The 22,468-nt window shown below is 45.7% G+C and overlaps 1 long non-coding RNA gene across 2 annotated transcripts in view; it reads left to right on the top strand.

Moving 5' to 3' along the window:
- The first annotated feature begins 1,984 nt into the window (after window positions 1-1,984).
- Window positions 1,985-22,468, top strand: part of LOC141174656 (uncharacterized) — a 35,704-nt gene continuing 15,220 nt past the window's right edge. For both annotated transcript variants that reach the window (XR_012252935.1, XR_012252936.1), the window contains exon 1: window positions 1,985-2,297. This is a non-coding gene — a long non-coding RNA (uncharacterized lncRNA). The remainder of the gene's footprint in view (window positions 2,298-22,468) is intronic.

Genomic DNA, 22,468 nt, shown 5'->3' with positions numbered 1-22,468 from the left:
GCTTCGGATCTCGCGCGGTTTGGACGTCCACGCCCCTCTTCTTCCCGCGCGGCGTCCTGAAGATGGCGTCCGATGGTGGGAAAACGGCTGAAGATGGCGGGAACCGACAGAAGATGGCGGGAGATGGCTGGAAATGGCGGGAAATGGCTCCGGATGGCGGGAAACCTCTTTTCAGGTAAGTGCAAAGTCTTTTTCAGGCGCGCAATACCTGTTTGTGGCGGGTTGGTTTCAATCCTGCCGACTACGCCAAAGCTGACTCGCCCCCTGGGCCGTGGGGCACTCGGATCTGGGCAATAGGGGGACGATGGGAGTAGTAGTGGCAACCCGGTTCCGTGGCTCTGGGTGGTCAGACCAATTGTAGTCTGCTATGCGCTATTGATAATGTCCGACTACTCCACCCGTGGATTGCGGTTATTAGGAACCGCCGCTGCATGCAGACCGCTTTGGGCTGATGAGGTGTGCAGCTAGGGTAGTGTGACTCCCCAGGGCAGTATAATGGATGGTGGGAGTGATGGTGGTGAGAGTCCCAGTACCGGTAGTGCTGGAGGCGCGAAGGAGCACACAGACAATAGGTTGCAGTCCAGGGTCTTTACTGAAACAGGTAAACTGACCCATAAACAGTCCCAGCTAGGAGGGGACCTGGATGTCTGAGAGCAACGAGGAAATTGGCCCTGATCAGGGTGAGGGTGTAGGCCTACCGTGCTTTCTGCGCTCCTTCTGGCTATCTCCTCTTTATAGGGTAACAGCCCACGTTTCCGAGCTTTCCGTGTATTCTCGCCTATATGGCCTGCGACGTGGGTTCCTTTCTGCTCCCAGCCTTGTACGGCTTTACTGGTCCCTTCGGTTGTGGCAGGGCCTCCAGGCTTCTTAGGCCAAGGAATATACAGTCCCTTGCGGACTGGTTATCTGCTGGAGGATGTAGAATCCTCCCAGCCTCAGACACCAAAGTCTGGTAAAGTAAGTCTTTTATCTGCCAAGACAGGCTCTCGTCGTCTCTTGTCTCTGGCTTGTGGCTCTCCTCCTGCCACACTTCCTCTTAGGTGCTGTACAACTGTCTGTCCCTGCTCTGCTCTGGGACAAGTCTCAGTCCTGAGACAGGTCATCAAGTTCTCTCTAACCCTGCCCCCAGCACCAGCTTTTATAGGGGCTGCCTGCTCCCCCTACTGGCCTGAGACAGGAGACATTGCATGCTAATGTTCCCCTGACTAGAGAACCTCCCCCTTGCTCTCAGACACAGCTTTATTACATTTTGTGGCATCCAGGCCAGGGTGACACATTAGGACAGAGCAAAAAGGGAAAATGGAAAACACCTGGAAAGAAGCCAATCAAAAAAGGAAAACCAAGACAAAAAAAAACATCAGCATTTGGACACAGATGAAAAGGACTGTAGTTCAGCAGAGAGCGAAACTGACCGCACAGTAAAAGGTTACCGGATCGTATCCCAGAACCGAGCCATGACAGCTCACACAGGGAATTGTGGATAGCTGATATTCTTGTTTATGGGACAATTTCTTTAAATATAGAAATATTGATTAATTGTTGGGAGTCCAACTCTCTGGACCCTTTAGATCAACAGAATAAAGGTAAATATTACTTTCTGGAGCACTTTAGCTCACTCAATATTGTTCCAGATATCTACAACCAATTTAATGCTGAAGAGTTATTAGCATTTTCCCAACCCTTCCACAAGATAATTAGCAACCTACCGCAGAAGTACCCCATTTGATTTAAGGGATGGACTCATATGTGCGCCGTCACTCCTGTCATTGTTCATAGGATTGCCATAGATAATGACAGGAATGTAAATGTGCATTCCCAAACTTTATTCTGTTCAAATAGGATACTTTAAGGTCCTGTTCGCGAGATTAGTAGGGGTCCTAGAGATCAAACCACAAGAAATCATCAAGCTATCATCTATACTTGCTGAGATGTGTTAGGATAGAGACCACTCCTACTTAGAAGTTTCTGCAATTCAATTTTCAGAAGTTGAGAGAAGAAGAAATACACAGGCATATGATTTCCAACAATCTCCAAAGCTTGCCGGAGTGTTTGTTTGTTTTTTACCCTTCATGAATGTAGGTGTTTCATATATAAAACTAGGAGTCAGTTAATACATAACAGCAAAATAGCTAAATTCAAAGTTTTCTAGTGAATATACAATCACTAGGACCTCACAGATTAAAAGAATACGGGACTATTCATCAGTTTTCTTCTCCACCAGCACATGCAGTGTGAAACATTCCTTTTTGGCTGCTTCTTCACAGTGGATGAGACGATATTGAAGAATAAAAGACCAGGTACTCATTTACTTTTAATCACATACTGTGCATTTCCACAAACTATATTTAGTATATATTGTGCATATACCACAATACAAAACTTAAATTGTTTGCCATATATTTGACGTACTTGTAAACTTGTTTTTCTTACCTTGGTGCTATATTGTGTTTAGGAAAAAAAAACTCACTGCAATAAATGTAAAAAAGTTAAAAGCTATTCAGATTTATTTGCATTGCTAATTTCAACTTTAAAATGTTGTAAGTGCTGCGGAATGGAAAAGCAGGGACCATGGCATTTAAATGTATTTGTGTATTAGAATAATATAATCAATGATTTTCATACAATTAGAGAGTTTAAACTTTAGAAGAATTATAGAATATTCTATTATTAGAAGATATTAAAGTGTTATATTGTCAAATGGAAACTAAAAGGAAATTGGATGTCTGGAATAATTAAAAAGCGAGGAAGTTTAAGATGGGTAAAAAATGTTATATCGGGGAGGGTGCATTTAGAAGCTATTTCTAAATGAAAGTCTGAAGGAATCTTGCAGTATCCAGCCACAAAACCTAAAAGTCCAGTGCAGCTTCCATGGATTGGTCTGACAGATGATAGGTTGGATTGAGATTTGGGGGTAGTGGATACGTAATCCCCTTGATTTCTTTATCTTGTTTCTTAGACAACTTATACAGTGTTGTAGTCACATTATCCTGCTGAAAAAGCCAACCACCAATGAGACAAATACAGCTGCCTTGAAACGGGGTACCTGGTCTTACAGAGTTTAGGTAGGTAGGAAGTTTCAGATTCACATCAATGTCAGTATCCAAGTTTCGCGCAGATAAAAGATGAGCAAATTAATTTGAGGCAAAGTGAATTTGTTTAAAATTTAACAAAAATTTTTTGATTCATCTGAATCCAATTTTTTTGTGATTCGCTTCAGCAAAATGATGTCTGGATTCTAAAGGGAAATGATTGAAACAAATAAAAAATATAATTCTCACTTCTCCATGTTCCTCTGTGCAGCTCCTCACCCAATCCTCAAGTCCTCTTCTAGATGCCTCCAGTCCTCTTCAGTCTTCAGTGCCACTGGTACTCCCCAGTCCTTGAGATGTTATGATGTTGCGGGTTGACATACGTCGTGATATTGTGTGCTGCATAGTCAGCGCATAGGTCTTATGTGACATCGTGATGTGCATGAGGTCATAGTCATCACTGGAGGCACCAAAAACTACTGAGTGGCCTGACGAGTTACGGAGGCATCTACACGATAGAATCAGAGGAACATGCAATGAGCTGTGCATAGAAGGTAAGGGTCGGGGAGAGATAGGCATATTATATTTTTAATCCCTATATTTTTATGCTCTGGGACTTGGAGCATAATAAGGAACATTCAATATTCATTGAATAAATTTCATGCAAATCTAATTTTCTGGTCGAATTCGACCAAATCTGCCAAATTCAAAATTCGGCATAATGGCTTACCTAAATTTCTGAGTACTTAATTTCTGTGAGTATCACACTGCTTCCATTGGCTTTTTTTTTCTTCTCCAGGTTAGTGACACACAGGCACCCAGCCACCCTTATGATGAAAAGAAGTGATTTTTCAGAACAGTTGACTTCTTCCATTGGTACCTTTCTGTTGCTCATAAGCCCATTGCAGGAGCTTCTGGCAAAAACATGGGTGAAAATGGTTAAGTTGATTGATCTGTTAGTACCCAGTCCCAAAATGATAATTTGTAATTAGTGTTGAGCGAGTAGGTTTCATTAACCCTTTCGGTGTCACAACTGTCTAACAGCCATGACACAAGCAGCCGCGGCAACAGTAAAAGTAATGCCGAGCACGCCAAAATACTCGGCGAGCACCCGAGCGTGCTCAACAAAAGGATTAATGAAACCTGCTCGCTCAACACTATTTGTAATGCTTTCCGTGTTCAGGCATCACTCTATCTTGTCCAGATGTAACTTTTTCAACTATTTGTTCTTCAGTAGATCTTCTGTTGACTCGGGCCTGACAATATAGCATTAACTTTATAAATACATAAGGGAGCCTTTAATGCTCATGGGCTTGTGGTCTATTGTTCATCCTTCCTTGGACCACTGTTGGAAGGTATTAACCACTGCATAACAGGAATACCCCCATCTATGCCATTTTGGAGAAACTCTGACCCACTCAATTAGTGGTCACAATTTGACCCTTGACAAAAATTGCTCCGATCTTTACGTTTGCCCAATTTTTCTTCTTCCAACACCTCAGAAACTGACTGTTCTCTTGCTGTTTAATATATTCCACTACTTGTCAGATGCCCTTGTCACTAGGTAATCACTTTTATTAATTTCACCAGTGGTGATATTATGGCTGCTCTGTGTAATATATCTATACTATATATCTATTTTTTGCTAAAATTACAACTTTCAATTTTTTATTTTTGAGTTGTCTTTCGAGTTCAGTTCTACACAAAACATCCAGTTGACCTTGGATTAACCAGTAACGGAATATAAAAAAATAAAGCACGCATTTGCATTCAACCATGCACATTTATACCGCCGTGTTGATTTATTATGATATCCATAATTACAGAGGCCTATTTACATACAACATTCCTGCCACCACCTCTGGACCAGAGAACATTTTATTGTTTTATATCATAGAGATAAATAATGTTTTTGTTGGCACGGTGGTACTTGAAATAAGGAAGATAAAAAATATCAGTGAAAGATTGTATCAAAATAATATCTGGGAGATGAATGTAAGAAATACAACATATGCATGAGCCTGAAAGTGATGTTAAATGATCGTAAACCAGATTGCCAGTCAGAGGCCAAGGCTCGATCATGAATTTAAAAGAACCCCATTTGCTGGTCATACATATCTTTGGATAAGAGTTGATGTAAATTTTGTTTATTCCGCCACGGGATGCAGTGAGATGAAACATTCCATTTTCATTTTACTTAGAGTAAATCATAGCGAATGAAAGAGAGATTGGTTGCTGCACAATTAGCATGGAGTGAATTCTTGCTGTCCGACAAAGGTCATGTTACCTTTCCACTTGCTGGGATTGAAAACTTTTTCTGAGTCTGCAACTTTATTCTGAGAATAGAGAAGAACAATAATAAAAATGATTGGTTCTAAGCTCTATGGAGATGTAAAAACAGAAAAAAAACACATTAATATGTATACAAAATTAATCCATAAATCTCTCTAGCGATGCCAATTGTCTATAATAAAGCAAAAAAAAAATACGAACAACAATGTAAATTACCTGATAGTTCAACACTACTGTTAGGCTCACCTGGTTAAGTGGATCCACAAAGCTCCAGTTCCTGGTAGGCACATGGTGCAGCTTCCTAGAGGACAGGTCCGGGTAGGCACATGGACCCCGTATGCTGGTGCAGCTTTCAAAAGGACAGGTCCAAGGAGGCACATGGACCCCAGGCGTTGGTGCTGCTTCCTAGAGGACAAGTCCGGGTAGGCACATGGACACCGGAGGCTGGTGCAGCTTCCAAGAGGACCGGTCCAAGAAGGCACATGGACCCTGGACGTTGGTGCAGCTTCCTAGAGGATAGGTCCAAGGAGGCACATGGATCCCAGGCATTGGTGCAGCTTCCAAGAGGACAGGTCCGGGTAGGCACATGAACCCCGGACGCTGGTGCAGCTTCCTAGAGGATAGGTCCAAGGAGCCACATGGATCCCAGGCATTGGTGCAGCTTTCTAGAGGACAGGCCGTGGTAGGCACATGGACTCTGGACGTTGGTGCAGCTTCCTAGAGGACAGGTACAAAGAGCCACCTGGACGCCAGCCATTGGTACAACTTCCTAGATGACAGGTCCAAAGAGGCACATGGACCCCAGACATTGGTGCAGCTTCCTAGAGAACAGGTTCTGCTAGGCACATTGACGCCGGGCATTGGTGTAGCTTCGTAGAGGAAAAATCAAACCATTTCCTATTTTTGAGCACTGGTTTATCTTGAGCACTAGCACTTTATCACATTGCCATTTTAACTGTTGGTCGTCAATGACTTTTTTTCCAAAGGCTTTTTAAATGATATCATTAAAAGCTATATTTTATTCATTTTGCATATGCTCTCTCCCTGCTGTATATTTGACTGCTGTCCTTGAGAGGTTATAGAGGTCAATTTAATTTACCGTACCATTGCTGTTTTTCTTCCAGCTTCGTAATGGACAGGTCCGGGTAGGCACACTATTATTACTATTTATTTTTAGAGCACCATTGATTTTATGGTGGAGAGGTTACATACAAAATACAAAATATAGATTACAGAGAACAAACTAACAGTGACAGACTGGTACAGAAAGGAGAGAGCCTTGCCCTTATTGGCTTACATTCTACAGGGTAATGGGTAAGGGCATAGTAGGTTTTGCAGCAGTTCTGGTGGTGGTGAGATGACATTGGGGTGTGAAATTTCCGAATATGGCAGATAATTGGACGTGTTGGGGCACAGGATGGAGGATACTCCGGAGAAGTATTGGAGGTGATTGCATGAGTAGCGTATAAGTGGGGAGGAGAGAAGGGGGTCTTTTAAGGATTGAAGGATACGTTTTGTAAGATATTGGGAGATTAGTTCGGAGATATATACGGTGGAGACAGATTATGGACGGCTTTGTAGGTCAATGTTAGTAGTTTGAAATGAATACATTGGGGAATTGGGAGACAGTGAAGGGATTTGCAGAGGGGAGAAGCAGAGGAATAATGAGGAGAAAGGTGTAGTTGGGCAGCAGAGATAAGGACGAATTGAAGAAGTGCAAGAGTGTTAGCTGGGAGGCCACAGAGGAGGACATTGCAGTAGTTGAGGTGGGAGATAATGAGAGCATGCACTAACATTTTAGTAGATTGAAAGTTGAGAAACGGATGGATTCTGGAAATATTTTTGAGTTGGAGGTGGCAGGAGGTGATGAGAGCTTAGATGTGCGGTTTGAAGGACAAGGCAGAGTCGAGGGTTACTCTGAGTCATCGGACTTTCGGTACAGGGGAACGATTGATGTCATTTATTGTGATAGATACATTAGGTAGGGGGGTTAGGTGAGATGGAGGAAAGATGTTGTGTTCAGTTTTGTCTACATTAAGCTTTAGGAAGTGAGAAGAAGGAGGATATGGCTGATAGACACTCTGGGATTCTGGACAGCAGTGAGGTAACATGCGGGCCGGAGACGTAGATCTGAGTATCATCAGCGTATTGGTGATACTGGACGCCTTGGGACTTTATGAGTTTTTCCAGGCCAAAGGTATAGATTGAGAAAAGTAGGGGTACAAGGACAGAGCCTTGAGGGACATCTACAGAAAGAGGACAGGGATGCGAAAATGAGTAGAAGGTGGTCAGATAGGGGGAGAGGTGAGATTGTGAGGTTAGAAAGAGAGAAAAAGCATGTGAAGATAAGGTCTAGTGTATGTTCATCTGTATGGGTGGCTGAGGACGACCACTGAGTAAAATCAAAGTATGAAGCAAGAGATAGGAGTTTGGAGGCTGCAGACTTACAGGTGTCAATGGGGTTGTTGAAGTCACACATGATGATGGTGGGAATATCAGCAGAGAGGAAGTGTAGAAGCCAGGTGGAGAAGTGATCATTAAAGGTGGTTGCAGGGCCTGGGGGTTGGTACATGACGGCCACTTGGAGAATGTAGGGAGCATAGATATGGACAGAATGCACTTCAAAAGAAGGAAGGACAAGGGAGGGTAAAGGTGGGATAGGGTTGAAGATGCAGTTGTTAGAAAGGAGAAGACCCACTCTTTCACCTTGTCTATTGCCAGTGCAAGAAGTGTGTGTGAAGTGATGGCTACCATAATACAGTGTAGCAGGGGAGGTCATGTCGGAGGGCATCAGCTATGTTTCAGTGGGGCCCAGAAAGGATAAATTGCAAGAAGTAAAGAGGTTGTGGATGATGAAGAGCTTATTGCGGATGAAATGAGAGTTTTATGTTGCAGGGATTCTGGTATTTTCTAATAGGTGGTGAGTGATAGGAAGCAGATTTAGTTGGGGGTTATCATCAACTGTGGAGGTCCAGGATTGAGAGATATGTCAACAGCAGTTAGGAGAAGCAGAAACAGTGAAAGGAGGTGAGAGAAGAAGAATGGCCGGTTTGCTTTGGGTTTTAGTAGGAGGGATGAGAGGTTGAGGAGCAGATATGCAGATGAGGTAATCTGGGAGGGTAAGAGGGAAGGTGAGATAAATATTTGTTTGGAGAGTGTCAGGGTTTGGGGATATCGAAGGAAAGTAAGGATTAGTGGAGCATAGATACGGATGGTGAAAAAATAAGTATGAAAAGATAAAGAGGCAAGCACAGAAAGCAACTAGTTGTAGCTTTTACCTTCTGCTCTTTTCTGTGACATTTTTGGTATATTTCTGATGTGCAGTGAAGAGGCACTTGAGATGAGGCACCCAAAGACCACATGGATCCCAACAGTTGGTGCAGCTTCCGAGAGGACAGGTCCGGCTAGGCACGCGGACCACAGGAATTGGTGCAGCTTTCTATAGGACACACGGAATCATGAGGATTTGGAAAATCAGGAATCCCAGAAGCAGTAGGACAGATGAAATGGAACAAAAAAAAGCACTAATATATATTCAAAATACAACCTTATATCTCACTAGAAATCCCAATTGTCTATAATAGAGAAAAAAAACTCCAAGAGCTCAACTACAATGTAAATTAACTAATAGTTCAACATTACTGTTAGGCTCACTAGGTGATGTGGATGCACAAAGCCTCAGGGCTGGGCGGACACATGGACCCAGGGCGTTAGTGTAGCATCCTAGTGAACACGTGGAATGTTGAGGATTTGGAAAATCAGGAATCACAGAAGCAGTAGGACAGATGAAGTGGAAGCCATCAGGGATAAATGCAATAGGAAAAGAGTTTGTGAACTTACTCCAACCGATGAGTTGTTTCTGGTAGAGTGAGGGTTAACTGGCAGGACTGAAGGTATGTAGGATCACAGAGGATTTGCAAGTTGAAACACAATATGCACAGATGGTGGAGCACACTAAACATAGGATTTTAGAGTCTCAATCCTAAGGCATAGATTTATCTCTTAGTGGGCCTTAAATAGGAGCACAACAGAGGGTAGTTTTCCCAGGGCAAAGAGACCGAGCCTGGGATACCCAGGATGGTTGCGTAACAACTACCGCAATGGTGAAGCCATTGGCATGTCTCGAAATATTGCTGTTTAAAATATTTTTTTTTAGTTCAGCTAGGCTAAATGCACAGTGCATTTGCACAATTGTGGCAATTGTCATTTAGTATGCCATGGTTTCTATTCACCATAGGGCCCTTTTTTAGTAAAATATATACAGTCAGGCTGAACGATTAGTGGAAGACTCTTAGCACTTCATAGGCATTCCACGAACAAGCCTTTTGCTAGCTACTCAATCTAGCAGATCCCAGGGGTGCCCGTGCTTTCACCTTTTAACCTATATACAGTAAATTGATCTTACACAAGGCATATGGGTTGTGTCCGTGGAGTAGCAGCTGGCCGGTGGAGCAGGCTGGAGCAGGCTTGAACAGGATGGTCAAAAGGCCCAGTCAGTACCAAGAGGTCATGTTGACAGAAGAAGAGCGAGGGATCACAGACATGGATGTTGCATCTTCTGCACAGTATATGTAGTTTGTGGTGGCTCTCTGTTTAGGAAAGTGTAGAGCGAGGCCAAACGTATATGCTGGGAGCTATTTTTCCTGCACATGTGTTGAACATAATGCTGTAACACAATGTGCACTTAGCGTCAGACATTTAAAGGTATCATAATTCTTAGGTACCATAAGAAAATTGTTAATTTTGTTTCTCTTATTGAGAGCAATGTGACCTACTGTATTTTAACTGGTGAACACGGTACTAAGTTATTTTCTTTTTAGATAACCCTGTGTAATGATTACTAATTCTTCTGGGGGCTTGCAGAAAAAAGGGAGTTAGAAAAGCTCTCATTCCATCAAAACCTCCCACGTGTTGGTGGGGGATGGGAGGCAGTGAATGGGGTGTGGATGGAGTAGAAACTGCCATGGGAATGGGGGTGAAAGACAAGGCCTTTATATGGACAGCTCAGCTCTACATCCTCTTTATTCTGACAATATAAGGTTGACAGGCATGGCCTACACTACTGCTACTGTATGATGATTGCTATTATCAAGGTACGGCTTCAGAGCTTCTCCATTACTGAGGATGTTGATACTATTTCTAACAAGGGTTAATATAAGAAACAGATCTGGGTAAATGGCCTTGATATACCTATGTGTCACAAAAAAAGCACATGTATCATTGGAGAAAACCTTGCAACAAGTCTAAGACCCTTTAAAGAGGGAGCCTTGCCCTTGAAGCTCCATCCCTATTGGATGGTGAAAACCTGTTAAGGACACCCCTTTGCAGAAGATGGAATACTGTTACAAAACAAAGGATGGGAAGTAGCCCAAGGGACAGCGGAAGAGTTACAGGATAAAAACCATCTGGTCTGGATGGAAACATGATGACAGAGTTCAGTTAACAGCGGTGATATAGTGTTGATGCAGAACTATCAACTAGCTGAATACTCAAGCGGTGTCCTGCCACCTGAGCCAGTTTTAAATGACTTGGGCAGATGGCAGCTACCCTAAATGCAGAAAAAGAGACAGGATAGGATGGCCACACACAGCACTGGAGACAGGATATCGAAGTAAGACTGAGTATGTATGGCACTGGGTTCAAATACCACAAAGAACAACAGCTGCAAGGAGTTTTTATGTTCTACTCATGTTTGCGTGGGTTTCCCCCGGATTCTCCTGTTTCCTCCCCAAGTCCAAAGACATACTGATAGGGAATTTAGATTGTGAGCCCCAATGATGATGATGATGTCTGCAAAGCACTGCGGAATATGATGGCGGTACATAAGTAAGCTTATCAAAAAAAATAATAATATTAATGCGCAAAAGTATCAAGCGTCAACTTGACAGTCACTAAGAATAACATGTACTTAAAGATTCAGTGCATTATGTCAACCAAGGCTTTGTGGTTGCTACACTGTATGTCTGAATGATTGCTGCATACAAACAATTGTTAATCTGAAATTTCCGATATTTTGCCACTTGCCGGTCCTGAAAATGCCAGATAACTGTTACAGTAAAAATTCAATATACGATGATTGATTTATTACTTTCCTTATTTGTATCACCATCATTCAGGAGTTTTCTACATTTACTCCATCAGTACAGCAATATAATGCAAAAAAGCAAGGGAGAAATAGCAATTATGTGAAAAAGAGAATTCGGGTTGATTTAGTGTTAAAAGCAAAACAAAAATTGTGGATCTCTAGAGACGTAACAAACGTGATAGAGTTGGGTTTTATATTCAGAAACAAACCTGAATGTATGTAATATAAAAACGAAATATACATATAAAAATATATACATTAATACATGTACTGTATATATAATATATATATATATATATATATATATATATATATATATATATATATATATATATATAATGAGACACACATTATACTAATTACATGATACAAATATACTGTTAATATAATAAAATGACATGCATCGGGTGGAAATCCAAAAAAGTTTGAACATAATGAGTGAAACATACAGCTTTTTAATGCAATCGTTAAAGGGTTTGAAATTTTTGGCTAAAGTCTTTTTGATAGAAGGTTTTTCCTGATAAAAAGCAAATCACAGATCTTCCTATTGTTAGGCCCTTCAGGAGTGGACCTAAAAATGTGCTAGGGAGAACTTAGCTGCAAGTGCTCAATTTCGCTCCAGCGCCTCCACAGGGTAAACTGGGCATTACACAAGGCCTATATAAGGTAGTGAAGAACAGGTCCTCCAAAGCAAGAGATGGCGTTGGTAACTGCTAACCATTTGTAGATATTAGATAGGGATCTTGATATGGAAAGTAAACATTTCACCACTCAGAATTCTCATTTATAGCACATAAAGATAAGTTCTCTAAACTAGGAAACTAGTCAAGCTCCTGAGAGGACTAAGTTTGAGTCTGTAGGATGCTATGAAAAATCTGTAACAGGGTTTTTTACATTATTCATGCCTTCCAATTAGCGATGAGCGAGCATGCTCATTGCTCGACATTTACGCGCATGATCGGGTGTATTATCTTCAGCGTGCTCGGGCGTTAAGTTTTCGTCGCTCCGTGAACATGATTTGCGACTGTTTGACAGCTTTAATACATGTGAGGAATGTCTGTTTTTCTAGCATTTCTCACATGTATTAAAGCTGTCAAACTGTCGCAAATCATGTTCATGGAGCGACAAAAACTTAACCCCCGAGCACGCTGAAGATAATAGGTGCTCGCCCGAGCATGCTCGTAAATCTCGAGCAGCGAGCATGCTCGATCATCACTACTTCCTATGTGATATATGGGAAACTAGGTCCCCTTCGATACTAGCATGTTCAAACGAGGCTTTGGCAGCTCTTAAATGGCCACCATGGACAGGCTTAGTGCAAGCCACTCTGCTTTTCAGATCCCAGGGGTTGCCCTTGCCTTCACCCTTTAACTCCTGTACAAGGATCTGGACGTAAACAGGGGCAACTGGGCTCGGGGCACAGAATAAGCTGCTGCCCGGTGGTGCAGGTTGGCAGGAGTGGTCAAGTAACCAGGTTAGAACCATTAGCGCAGAAAAAGTATAAAACCTGAATGCACAAGAATAGTCAGTAAAACAAACCAAAGTCAAAACAGGAAACAATAATACTATGCAGGAGCTGAACAGACAGGACTAAAGCAAATGAGTGGAAGACCATATCTAGCAGTACACTGGAAGTTTAAGTAGGGTGTGGTGCGCTCCAACTTGCTGGAGCAGTAAGCTGATAACTCCAGCTGGACAGCACACACATCCATACTGTCTGACTGGACAGTATTACACGTCCCAGCCACCCTAATTTTAGTGGATGGACAGTGCCTGAGCCACCCAGAGCTTCTAGCTCCAACTTTTCTTCTATCACCTAAAGCTTATATGCAGCCTGTAAGGAACCATTTTGGAGAAATAGGTTTTTCAATAAATTGCTTCAGTCGAGTCCACAAAATGGCAGAAAATAGAAAGTCCTGTCCTTTTACGAAAAAATAAGCATACTTCTTAAGAGCTCTATTTTTTTTTTCTTTCTGAAAACAGCGCCACTCCTGTCTGTTTCTGGTATTGCAGGTCAGTTCTCTTCAAGTTAAGAATATCAAGCTGCAATAGCGGATGAGACTACGGAAATAATTATCTGTTCGGCTGTAAACGCTCTGCATATAGAGAAGAGGATGCAGAGTAAAACATTCCTAGTATCTTATACATTTAAGCAAACATTCCCTTAGATTGTAACCTTGAGTCATTGGCATTTAATGTACTACAATTTCAGGATAATTGGTGTCATAGTTTTGTCACAGACTTGTGCAGTTCAGCAGAAAAGTGAAGCCTTGACTTTTGTAATATCATGTTCCACTTACTGATAATGAACGCTGACATTAGGGCTCAATTAATACGGTCAGACGCATGACCTGCATTGTCATTGAAATAAGAAAAGTCAGTTTTATGAGCTTAAAATGATGGAACGGAGCAATATACAATCAGTCTGTGCTGTTCACACTGCCTGTTTTATGCTCTGGTTTAATAGTAGTCACATAGGACTCTACCGGTAGCTTACAGGAAGAATCCAGCATTAGATGGACTATAAAATACACTATTATTGGATTCGCATAAGAGTATTTGCACACTCTAAGTATTTGCTGCAGACATTTTTGCACCAAAAACATGTTTCTTAGTAGCAAAAAAAAGCACAAAAAAAATAAATTTTTGCACTTTTTTTTCAGCGAGTTTTTAATGCACTTTTTGAAAGAAAATGGATGAAAAACGCTGCAAAAAATGCTGAGAGAATTGACAAGCTGCATATCTGAAACTTCATATTTGCAAGTAAAAAATAATCAATATGCACATGAGATTTCAGAAATATCATTCACTATGCTGGGACAGCAAAAAGCTGAGTTTTTTGTTAAAAAAAATGGCACAAACAATGTGTGAACATACCCTAAGGCAGGGATGTCAAACTTAAACACACGAAGGGCCAAAATTAAAAACTTGGACAAATTCGCGGGCCAACCAGTATACAGTATAATGGGCTCCACATAGTCCTCCTTACAGAATAATGGGCCCCACATAGTCCTCCATACAGTATAATGGCCCCACATAGTCCTCCATGCAGAATAATGGGCCCCACATAGTCCTACATACAGAATAATGGCCCCCACATAGTCATCTATACAGAATAATGGCCCCACATAATCCTCCATGCAGAATAATGGGCCCCACATAGTCCTCCATACAGAATAATGGGCCCCACATAGCCCTCCATACAGAATAATGGGCCCCACATAGTCATCCATACAGAATAATGGCCCCATGTAGTCCTCCATACAGAATAATGGGCCCCACATAGTCCTTCATACAGTATAATGGGCCCCACATAGACCTCCATACAGAATAGTGGGCCCCACATAGTCATCCACACAGAATAATTGCCCACATAGTCCTCCATACAGAATAATGGCCCCACATAGTCCTCCATACAGAATAATGTTCTCCACATAGTCCTCCATACAGTTTAATTGGCCCCACATAGACGTCCATACAGAATAATGGGCCCACATAGTCCTCCATACAGATAAATGGGCCCCACATAGTGCTCCATACAGAATAATGGGCCCCCACATAGTCATCCATACAGAATAATGGGCCCACATAGTCCTCCATACAGAATAATGGCCCCCACATAGTCATCCATACAGAATAATGGGCCCCACATACTCCTCCATACAGAATAATGGGCCCCACATAGTCATTCAAACAGAATAATGGGCCCCACATAGTCCTCCATACAGTGTAATGGGCCCCACATAGTCCTACATACAGGATAATGGCCCCACATAGTCCTCCATACAATACAGAATAATGCCCCCACATAGTCCTCCATACAGAATAATGTTCCCCACATAGTCCTCCATACAGTTTAATTGGCCCCACATAGACGTCTGACGCGCCCCCTGGGCCTGTGCTGTGCAGGGGATACCCGGAGCCGGATCGCTGGTGGGATGCTGGGGGTTGTAGTCTCCGTGTGGCGGTGACCCGGTCCGTGCCCAGGGTGGTCAAACCAGTGGCAGTCTATTGATGTTATAATAAGTGTCCGACTACGCCACCCGTGGATTGCGGTCAGTGGGGACCGCCGCTGCGCTGCAGACCGCTGAGGCTGGTGTTATATACGCAGCCATGTATGGGATAACTCCCCACGGGAGAAGTATTGCCTCAGGGCAGCTAATGTGGATGATGGTGGTAATGGTGTGAGCGTCCCAGTACTAATGGTGCTGGTGCGGCGATGAAACACAGAGACGTGTGGTTGCAGTTTCCAATGCTTTACTCACAGTTCTTTACTGGTCCTAGTCACCTCGGTACCGGCGGTGACTGCCCAAGCCGTGCTGCGTCCACCAGGCAAGGGGCTCGACCAACTCCCAGGCAATTCCAGAGCGTGGCACAGGACTCCCTTCCTTTCCTTTCTCTGGCCGTCCCAACCAGTGACCCACCTTTGTCCAGCTTCCTCGGGCCTTCTGTCGGCGAAACCTCTCTCCGGTTTCCCTGACCCTATGTGGTATGCTTTCCTGGTGGATGTAGTGAGGGGTCGCACCAAGATGTGGTCACAACCTCCGGTTTTGGCTGAGGATTAGTCGCCTCCACCAATTTGGGTTCCGGTACCCTGCTCTGCCAACCCTTCACCCTGTATCTCCTGGGCATATGGGGTTCCTTCTGTCCTCGTGTCTCTGGGCCTTTCTCTGTGTTCCTGTTCCTTGCTTCCTTTCTTCCTGTCCTTTCTGTTCATTCTCCTTTCTCTCTCTCTCAGGCTCCAGCCTCCTGACAAGACCTGCCTGCGGAGCAGAGCCCATGCAGGGGCTCTGCTTCCTGTCTTCTCCTCTCACTCTTAGCTTCTTCTCTGCACTGCACTGACTACTGTCCTAAGATGGTGCCCACCTTTTATACCTCCTTCTGACACCCGAGCCCAGGTGACTAGCAACCAATGGGCTCCTACCTATGCCCAGAGACCCACCCCTATCTGCTCCTACACCACTGGGTTTTCCTCCCCCTCCCCACTCCAGCCAGGAACAGATGCTGTCCTGCCTGCACTTCTATCTTGTGGGAGCACCATTGAGCTGTCCCTCGGAAATGGGGTGTGTGTGGTACATGCAGCTTACTGAGCCCTAGTCCACACTCCATCCTTACCCGGGAGTGGAATATCACACCTCTGGTTTGAGGTGCAATACCCCTGTAGCAGCCAAGCCCTCGGGGTGCTACATTCCCCCCTGGTAAATCACAGCATGTCCTCGGGCTGGAAGAGAACAAAACAATTTGAAAACATACAAATTTTTAGAATGCATTCGCATATTAGACATTTAACCAAAAACTCATCCCTTTATGGGAGGTACTCTTTTCTTTCCAACATTACTGGTATAAACATTATAAGACTTTCTTCACACACACATAAAATACCATAAACTCTTTCAGCAGCATATGAAACTTTTTCAGTATAAGACATTCTTAAGTAAAACATTTTTTTTTTTTTTTAAAAACACATTCTTGAGTTCTGGCCGTGGTGCGACTTGCGACCAGGTGTTCTTTCTTCTTAGGGGAATGGCTGCTCTCAGTCCCCAGCCAGATTAGGAAAAAGGGATGGCTGTTCTCAGTCCCCAGCCAGATAAGAGATATAGGGGGTAACTTCTACACAGTTCTATATCAGTCCCAACGGGGACCACACTCCACTCAGTAACAGTTTCTATACCCTTACGGGTAACTATATACAGTTCCATTTACCGTTCACTGGTAACGGTGTCCTCCTGATGCTTCCTCCTTGTACTCTTCAGATCAGTCCGGACCCTCAGGGTAGTCCATGTCTGGGCGGTACCGCAGTTCCTCCTCTGTTAGATGGTGGACATGGAGGGCATACAGTCCCTTTGTGCCCTTGTGTAGCAGGCCTTGCGACCGGGCCTGGAGAAGGTCGCTGTTAATGAAGCCCGGGGTCAGAGGGTGCGACTTTGGGCCTGGGCACGGGCTGGTGGCGGCAGTGACCAGGACTGGAGGGCTCGGCAGCAGGGCTTGTTGCGGGGTCTGGAGCAGGTCGGTGTTTGCAGCGCCCGGGATCGGCGGCTCCACCAGGGGGCCCGGGAGCAGGCTGACGCTGGCAGCGTCCGGGACAGGGAGACTCCTCTTACCTGCTCCCGCGACCGCTCCTGCATCACGCGTCTTCTCCTGGTGCTGGTCGGAGCCCGCGACGGCTGGGGCACTGCCGATGCTGGGCAGCTTGGTCTGCTGCCGGTCCGCCATCATGCTCTCCGTTCCTGGTGTCCTCCTCCTCCCTGGTGGACCGTGGCCTACCTTGCGTTGATCTTCCTCCGTAGGCCGCGGCTCCGCAGTCGATCGTCGGGGTTGAGGACCTTGCGTCGCGCTCCTGTGACGTCAGCGTCGCTCCCTCTCCCTTCCAGGACCTTACGCAGCGTCGGTGCGTGGGGTGGAGCTTCAGATCTCGCGCGCTTTCGGCGTCCACGCCCCTCTTCTTCCCGCGCGGCGTCCCGAAGATGGCGCCTGTTGGCGGGAAAACGACTGCGGATGGCGGGAAGACGGCGGGAAACGACCCAAGATGGCGTCCGATGGCGGGAAACGGTCCAAGATGGCGTCCGATGGCAGGAATCGGCTCCGGATGGCGGGAAACGACTCCGGACGGCGGGAAACTTCGGGAAATGGCGGGAGACTTCTTTTCCAGGTACATGTACAATTTTCTTCAGGCACGCAATACCCGTTTGTGGCGGGTTGGTCTCGATCCTGCCGACTACGCCAAAGTGGACGTGCCCCCTGGGCCTGTGCTGTGCAGGGGATACCCGGAGCCGGATCGCTGGTGGGATGCTGGGGGTTGTAGTCTCCGTGTGGCGGTGACCCGGTCCGTGCCCAGGGTGGTCAAACCAGTGGCAGTCTATTGGTGCTATAATAAGTGTCCGACTACGCCATCCGTGGATTGCGGTCAGTGGGGACCGCCGCTGCACTGCAGACCGCTGAGGCTGGTGTTGTATGCGCAGCCAAGTATGGGATAACTCCCCACGGGAGAAGTATTGCCTCAGGGCAGCTAATGTGGATGATGGTGGTAATGGTGTGAGCGTCCCAGTACTAATGGTGCTGGTGCGGCGATGAAACACAGAGACGTGTGGTTGCAGTTTCCAATGCTTTACTCACAGTTCTTTACTGGTCCTAGTCACCTCGGTACCGGCGGTGACTGCCCAAGCCGTGCTGCGTCCACCAGGCAAGGGGCTCGACCAACTCCCAGGCAATTCCAGAGCGTGGCACAGGACTCCCTTCCTTTCCTTTCTCTGGCCGTCCCAACCAGTGACCCACCTTTGTCCAGCTTCCTCGGGCCTTCTGTCGGCGAAACCTCTCTCCGGTTTCCCTGACCCTATGTGGTATGCTTTCCTGGTGGATGTAGTGAGGGGTCGCACCAAGATGTGGTCACAACCTCCGGTTTTGGCTGAGGATTAGTCGCCTCCACCAATTTGGGTTCCGGTACCCTGCTCTGCCAACCCTTCACCCTGTATCTCCTGGGCATATGGGGTTCCTTCTGTCCTCGTGTCTCTGGGCCTTTCTCTGTGTTCCTGTTCCTTGCTTCCTTTCTTCCTGTCCTTTCTGTTCATTCTCCTTTCTCTATCTCTCAGGCTCCAGCCTCCTGACAAGGCCTGCCTGCGGAGCAGAGCCCATGCAGAGGCTCTGCTTCCTGTCTTCTCCTCTCACTCTTAGCTTCTTCTCTGCACTGCACTGACTACTGTCCTAAGATGGTGCCCACCTTTTATACCTCCTTCTGACACCCGAGCCCAGGTGACTAGCAACCAATGGGCTCCTACCTATGCCCAGAGACCCACCCCTATCTGCTCCTACACCCAGCACCCGGCGTCAGCACCCGGCGTACCCGGGCAAGTGCCGGGGCCCTGGAAAATCAGAGGGGCCCAGCCGCCCACTCACTGTCGGGGCCCAGGCCCACACACCCACCCGCCCACTCACTGTCGGGGCCGGGCCCACACACCCACCCGCCCACTCACTGTCGGGGCCGGGCCCACACACCCACCCGCCCACTCACTGTCGGGGCTGGGCCCACACACCCACCCGCCCACTCACTGTCGGGGCCAGGCCCACACACCCACCCGCCCACTCACTGTCGGGGCCGGGCCCACACACCCACCCGCCCACTCACTGTCGGGGCCCTGGCTGCTTCCCCGGCACCTGTTCAGGGATGCAGGCGCTGCTTGATTGCCGGCACTTCCCCCAGACATGGCCGCGCGCTGTCCGGCTGTGTCTGCTAGTAATGACACGGCAGGGTCGACGGCACTGCACCTTTAATTGTGCTTGTGTGTCGCTCCTGCCGCGTCATTACTAGCAGACACAGCCGGACAGCGCGCAGCCATGTCTGGGGGGAGTGCCGGCAATCAAACACCGTCGGAGCGGAGGTCCTGCACAGATGGGCGGGAGGAGCCCGGACCCGACCGCAAGTGGGCCCCTCTGATGTTCCAGGGCCATGAAGTCCGTGACACGCCGGGGGCCCTGCACTGCCCAATACCCGAGGAGCTGCTGGACAGGACACTGGACCGGGGACAGGTGAGTGAGGATTCCCCATTCCCCATATTAAAAATATTAGTAATGGGTCTGTGTGAGTGCATGTATGTGAATGTCAGTGTATATGACTGTGTATATATATTTGTCTGTTTTATCTATGTGTATGTCTGTATGTGTACATATGTCTGCGTACCGTGTGTGCGCGCGCATATGTCTGCGTACCGTGTGTGCGCACGCATATGTCTGCGTACCGTGTGTGCGTGCGCATATGTCTGCGTACCGTGTGTGCGCGCGCATATGTCTGCGTATGTGAAGGATGAGGGGGCAGGCTGGGCCATGTGTAATAAAAATATATATATATATATATATATATATATATATATATATTTCTCCGCCGTATCTGTGCATCGTGAATCGTGTATGTGTTAAAAGGGCCCACACAGACTTTCGCCCGGGGCCCAGAAAAACCTGGAGCCGGACCTGCCTACACCACTGGGTTTTCCTCCCCCTCCCCACTCCAGCCAGGAACAGATGCTGTCGTGCCTGCACTTCTATCTTGTGGGAGCACCGTTGAGCTGTCCCTCGGAAATGGGGTGTGTGTGGTGCATGCAGCTTACTGAGCCCTAGTCCACACTCCATCCTTACCCGGGAGTGGAATATCACACCTCTGGTTTGAGGTGCAATACCCCTATAGCAGCCGAGCCCTCGGGGTGCTACACGTCCATGCAGAATAATGGGCCCACATAGTCCTCCATACAGATAAATGGGCCCCACATAGTGCTCCATACAGAATAATGGGCCCTACATAGACCTCCATGCAGAATAATGGGCCCACATAGTCCTCCATACAGAATAATGGGCCCCACATAGTCCTCCATACAGAATAATGTTCCCCACATAGTCCTCCATACAGTTTAATTGGCCCCACATAGACGTCCATACAGAATAATGGGCCCACATAGTCCCGCATACAGATAAAAGGGCCCCACATAGTCCTCCATACAGAATAATGGCCCCACATAGACGTCCATACAGTATAATGGCCCCCGCATAGTCATCCATACAGAATAATGGGCCCCACATAGTCATCCGAACAGAATAATGGGCCCCACATAGTCCTCCATACAGTATAATGGGCCCCACATAGTCCTCCATATAGAATAATGGGCCCTACATAGTCCTCCATACAGTTTAATGGGCCACACATAGTCCTCCATACAGAATAATGGGCCCCACATAGTCCTCCATACAGTTCAATGGGCCCCACATGCCCCACCAGCTCCCTACCAATGTCCATAGCTAGACCTAAGGCAAAATGATCATGAAAGGTTACATACAGCCTTTTCTCATATTTTTTGACAGCTGCACGGTTCTCTTTATCACCTCCATGAATTAAAGGAATTGTCCACTACTCTGACATCCCCTTCTTACATATTGTATTCCCCAGTGTAAAATAAAAATAGCAGATTCCTCTTACACCGTTCCAGTGGTTTCAGTACTGAGTCTCCAGGGTTATGTCATGTGAACGCTGCAGCCAATCAGAGGCTGCTGATGGACTGTGCTTCACTCACACTTTCGTCAGATGAAACTTGGATGTCTGATGGCATTGTGAGAACTTCAGCTCATTATCGGTCATTGATTGGCTGAAGTGCTCACATGACATATCAATGTTACGCAAGTGTCGGGAGACCATGTAGCAATATTGCTGGAACAGTGTTGGTTCGGGAGGTGAATAATTACTATTTCTAGATTGCATTGGGGAATACATTATTTTAGATAAGGGTGTCCTTGTAGTTGAGAACCCCTTTAATTTTATTGACCACTATATTCAGTACAGGGAGAGAACAAGAAGTTTAGAGATCACTGATCAACTTCCTGTTCCAGTTAGGACAACTTTGGTAAGTAACCCCTTGACACCATTCATAAGTAATCCCTCTCCCAGGGATCTGAACATTAACCCACTCACTACTGTAGACCCACCAGGTTACTGACCTTTACTTAATCATTACTCAAGACCACCAGGAATGTTGACACATTCATTCTGCCAAAGAGAACCAGAACTACTGGAACTTTAATGTTTTCTGAACTATGCAAATATTGAGTGGTGCTGACTCTCATTAAGAAGACCAGTTGCATACAGTGAATTATTAGCATAGGAAAATATATGCAAACTACCTCTCTTCCAAAAGGTAAAAAAATGCTATCTTGTAAGTGCCACCTATTGGAGGTAGTGAGCCTTGCAACGCGACAAAGAATATTTGCCAAACCAGACAATCGTTTTCAGGCAGCTGTTTCAGACTGTTTGCCGCTCATCAGGGCAGAGTAGGAAAAGGGTGAATAAAGACAATTATAGAAACAGAAGAAACATAGTAACTTAAGCATCTGGATTATGGATTGAACTGACAAAATATGACTAATTCTGTTATATTCCAAACACATTAGTAGTCAAGAACAAAAGCTACATGACAAATTAATTAGAGGTAATGAGGAAATTCTTACAGGTAAATGATAAATAAGCTGCATACATTGTGAGATGTTTCTCCATGATCTAGCATCTATCTTAGTCATATCCATGCACTAGTGC

The sequence above is a fragment of the Phyllobates terribilis genome, unplaced genomic scaffold (genome assembly GCF_046119375.1).
Source record: "Phyllobates terribilis strain yellow unplaced genomic scaffold, ASM4611937v1 Scaffold_13__5_contigs__length_258822181, whole genome shotgun sequence".
NCBI lineage: Eukaryota > Metazoa > Chordata > Amphibia > Anura > Dendrobatidae > Phyllobates > Phyllobates terribilis.
The sequence above is the reverse complement of the archived record's forward strand: the minus strand, read 5'-3'. Positions and strand labels throughout refer to the sequence as shown.